Genomic DNA, 4,698 nt, shown 5'->3' with positions numbered 1-4,698 from the left:
TGTATTGGTTTCCTAGGGCTGCCTTAACGAAGTATTACAAACTGGGTAGCTTAAAACAACAGAAATGTATTGTCTCTGGGGAGGATCCTTCCTTGCCTCTCCCACCTTCTGGTGTTTGCTGGCAATCCTTGGCTTGTCGGTGCATCACTCCAATTTCTGCATCACACGGCGTTTCCCCTGCGTGTGTGTGTGTGTCTGTGTGTGTGGCCACATTTTCCTCCTCTTATAAGGACACCTGTCATCGGATTAGGGTCCTCCCTAATCAAGTATGACCTCATCTTAACTTGAACACATCTGCAAAGTAAGGTCACATTCTGAGGTTCTGGGTAGATATGAATTTGGGGGGAACGCTATCCAACCTAGCACAGCTGTTCAGCTGGGACTCACTGAGGATGGAGAAGCAGCAAAAGGCAAAGGCGTGTTTAACCTTGTCATTAAGCACAGGCCATGGAATCAGACAGATTTAATTTCAGATCCTTATTCTACCTGCTGATCAGCCATGTGAACTTGGGCAAGTTACTCAATATCTCTAAACCCGTTTCCTCCTCTGTGCAATGGGCTTAATGCATCCTAGAACTGCTGCGTGAGATAAATAAGGTCAGGTCCTGGTGTGCTTAGCACTGTGCCTGATATTTTTAAAAACTTAGCTTTTGGGACTTCCCTGGTGGTCCAGTGGTGAAGACTTGGCTTTCCAATGCAGCGGGTGTGGGTTTGATCCCTGGTCAGGGAGCTAAGAGCCCACTTGCCTCGCGGCCAAAAAACCAAAACATAAAATAGAAGCAATATTGTAACAAATTCAATAAGGACTTTAAAAATTGTCCACATCAAAAAAAAATCTTTAAAATAAAATTAGCTTTTAACACTAGCGTCCCCATTTCCACGGCTCCTGCCATCCTTTCAGGGAAGAACATAGACCGTTAGATAGCAAAGCAGAGTAGTTTATGATTAAAGGCCCAGATGCCTGGAACAGGATGTGCCTGGAACAGGGTGTACCTGCCACAGGAGGTCAGAGAGCACAGGGCGGCCGGGCTGGAGCAGGCGCAGACTATAACTTTTAATAACAAACAGATGCATAGTTAGTGCTGAAATCTGAAACTCTGAGCTAAGCCATATTGATTTTCCCCTCCCCCTCCACAGGGTGTATATCTAGAGCTTATCATTGAGGTCTACACAGCATAACCAGACCAGACATCTCCTATTCATCTCTCTGCTCTACCACCTACTGCCTGTGGCCCCTCCCAATGAATTTGACCATCAAGACATTCAAAAGAGGCCAGAGCTTCCATCCAGGTGGGCCTGGATGCATGTGTTGTTCTCTGATCACATCTCAAAGCAAACAGAAACAACCTGGGCTGATCAGCATTTTGCACAGATTGAGGAGAGCTGGCTGTCCTTCTATGCCAGCTCACATGTTCCATTAGAAATGGATTAAATCATCCAGACACTGAGATCTTTCAGCTGACATTTTCGTTTAGAACTCTCCTTTATGGCTGGGCTTGAGTCCGCTCTCTGTGACCTGTGTTATGAGTCAGCCAGGCCCATCCACACCATTGACAGGACAGACTGTGATCGTCCCCAGACGTCTGCTGCTGCCCTTGTTTCCTCGGCATTGAGAAAATTATGTGCACAAAGCTTTGTTTCTCAATAGTAGCTTTAAAATTTTTTTTCCTTGGTGACTAGTGGGACTAAGCCATTGATTCACTTATTGTATTTATTGAGTGCCTGGTTAAAAGCGTAGGCTCTAGAATCAATTGCCTGAACTTAAATCCATGAGCTTTGTGACACTGAGCAAGTTACTAAACCTTAATTGCTTCATCTGTAAAGGGAGAATCTTAGTAACACTTACCCATGAGGCTGCTGAGAGGTTTGTTCCAGGTTTGGTTCCTCGGGAAGCAGATTGTGAGACAGAAGTTAGCCAGCAGGATTTTATGAAGGGATTCTCTTAAGAGCAACAGGGGTAAGAGGGAGAGCAGGAAGCGGGCCTGGACAGAGGGAGAAGCAGAGCTGGGATGCAGTCCCAAGAAAGCAGCAGGCAAACCCAGAGGGCGCTCTGGAGCTGGGAGAGCACGTTAGCCCCTACCCCGAATTGAACCCAAAGGACAGGGCAGTGATGCCCCTCTGTTGATCAGTCACTGGATCCAGGCTGCCCCTAGAAGGAGGTGTGACCATGTGCAAGGCAGTTTTCTTCAGCTGAGCCAATCCCCAAAGGACACCTGAGATTGGGTTTCCTGCAGTGTTCGCAGCATCTAGGTCCTTCATTCCTGAAAGGGGATCACAGGCTCCATCACAAAGATTAAATGAGATTATCCACATAAAGCTCGTAACACAGTACCTGGCACGCAGTAAATGCTTAATAAGTGGTCGCCATTACAATTGTTGCTGTTTTTATAACTGTTATTTGCCAGGCACTCTGCTATAGGCTGGGGACTCAGTGTTGATCAAGATTCTGCTCCTGCCCTTAAGAAACTCAATCCATAGCAAATCAGACCATCAAGCAAGCAATTGTAATGCAGTGCACTTGATAGGGTGTCACAGGATTTGTATGGGAGCATCCAGAAGGGACACATGACCCAGACTAGGAAGGCGAAGGAAAGTGATACCCAAGGTGATACCTGGAGGTGGAGAGGAAGGAGTCAGCCAGGCAAAGGGAGTGGGAGGCGTCGGGGGCGGGGAAGAAGGTTGAGGAAGCAGTGTGCGCATGATGCAGTCCAGCAGGGCCAGCGCGGAGTGGGCGCCAGGAAGAGGGGAAGAAGGGTCTGATATACACCAGGGTAAGGCGTGTTGGACTTGGATATAAAGAGGGCCATGGGGAGCCATTAAAGCATACTAACCAGAGAAAGGACATGGCCCATTTGTGCTTGAAAAAAGTCACTCCGGCCACCATTTGGTCAATGGATTGAACATGGACAACATTAGAGGCTGTTTCCAGGGTCCAGATGAGAGATAAGGATGACCTGGACCAGGGTGGTGACACTGAAGAAAGAGACGGGTACCCAAAGTCAAGGAATACTGAGGTGGTGGAATCTACAGACTTGGTGACGATTGGATGGTAAGAGAGAAAGGAAAATTCAGGGTCATGTTTAAGCTTCTGATATGGGCAAGTGAATTCCAGAAGGCCTGGTGTCTTAGTCCATTCAGGCTGCTATAACAGAATAACACAGACTGGGTGGCTTATATACAACAGAAATTTATTTCTCACAGTTCTGGAGGCTGGGAATTCCAAGATCAAGGCACCAGCTGATTCGGCATCTGGTAGGAGCCAGAGGAACAGCTGTATTCTCACTGTGCCTTCACATGGTGGAAGCAAGCAGTGAGAGAGATCTCTGGGGTGTTTTTTATAACAGCACTAAACCCATTCATAAAGGCTCCATCCTCATGACCTAATCACCTCTGAAAGGACCCGCCTCCAAATAGCATCACACTGGGGATTATGTTTCAACGTATGAATTTTGGAGGGACACAAACATTCAGTCTATAGCCCCTGGGGAATGTGTGTCCTAAGACCTAGAAGAAAAAAAGCCAAGGACAGACATGCCCCTAATTATTCAGCATGGCTCAAAGGAGCTTCTTCCAGGCAGTTCTCCAAGACTTACAGCTCCTTTTTAGACAAACCCACTTGAAGCCCCCGTGGAATATAACTCTCAGAAGCAGCTATGTTAATCCCAGAGGAACCTGCCTCCTCCCTGCTCCTGTCTAGCAAATCTAACAAACAAACGAACAAAACACCAGCAAAGAATGCTCTCAGTGTTTAAGCGTAGTTGTAGTGGAAAACAAATTGAGCAAAGGAAGAAGACAAAGATAAAAATTCACTTTGGAATCAATCTTCAATAAACATCAATATTTATTGAATATGAACTCTGGGCCCAGCCTTGTGCTCAGGGTTTCAGAAATAAGGAAGAATAAGAGAGCCACTGACTGGTGCATTTGAGGGTCTAGCTCCTTCAATAGTAATACTTCTTATGGTAAATTACTGCACTGGCATTTGGGTTTATACCCCATTCTCGTGTGTTTGGTGACCCAAGTCAGTCCCTGGGGCTTAATCATCTCTGTGTTTTCACAAAACTGAGTTTTTGTACTTTAAAGCTGATAAGTAGACCTATGTAAGTGAGAATCATTCCATTGGAAGTGATTGACAGGCCTCTCTAGCATTTGCTCCAAAAGGAGTAATTTGAGGGCGGGAAGACACAAAAGGTGTTGTCTCTGAGGTTCCAGAGTATTCTCTGCATTTGAGTTGGAAAGCTGGGCCCAACATTAGCCCAAGACAACTTCTCAAAATGTTTCTGGCTAAGGGAATGAGTCTGCGTGCCTAAGGATCTAAAATGGGACCCCCCCAAACATTCTGCCTCTGGGGGCGCACTCTCTCTCCCAGAGGAATTGAGGTGCTTGGCTGAGGTTACAAGTGCAACCCACCACTGAATTAACCAAACAAAATTTTTTCCTGATTTGAATTCTCCCCTACTTTCCAAATGAAGGTCAAATTAAGATAGCAAGAACCAACTTCCACCATAAAAAAGACCCAAACCCAAAAGAATATTTTTTTTTCTTTAAAGTTGTTCAATGCAATGATAGTTTCTACATTTGAGATTTGAGGTTCGAGAGCATAAAACCATGCGCTGATGCAATCTTTCTTTAGGTTTCGAAAGAAAGGCAGGTGAGTTTCCATTTGTACTTCCATTTTCTCCCTGGCTTGGTGATGGT

Source organism: Delphinus delphis, chromosome 16 (genome assembly GCF_949987515.2).
Source record: "Delphinus delphis chromosome 16, mDelDel1.2, whole genome shotgun sequence".
NCBI lineage: Eukaryota > Metazoa > Chordata > Mammalia > Artiodactyla > Delphinidae > Delphinus > Delphinus delphis.
The sequence above is the reverse complement of the archived record's forward strand: the minus strand, read 5'-3'. Positions refer to the sequence as shown.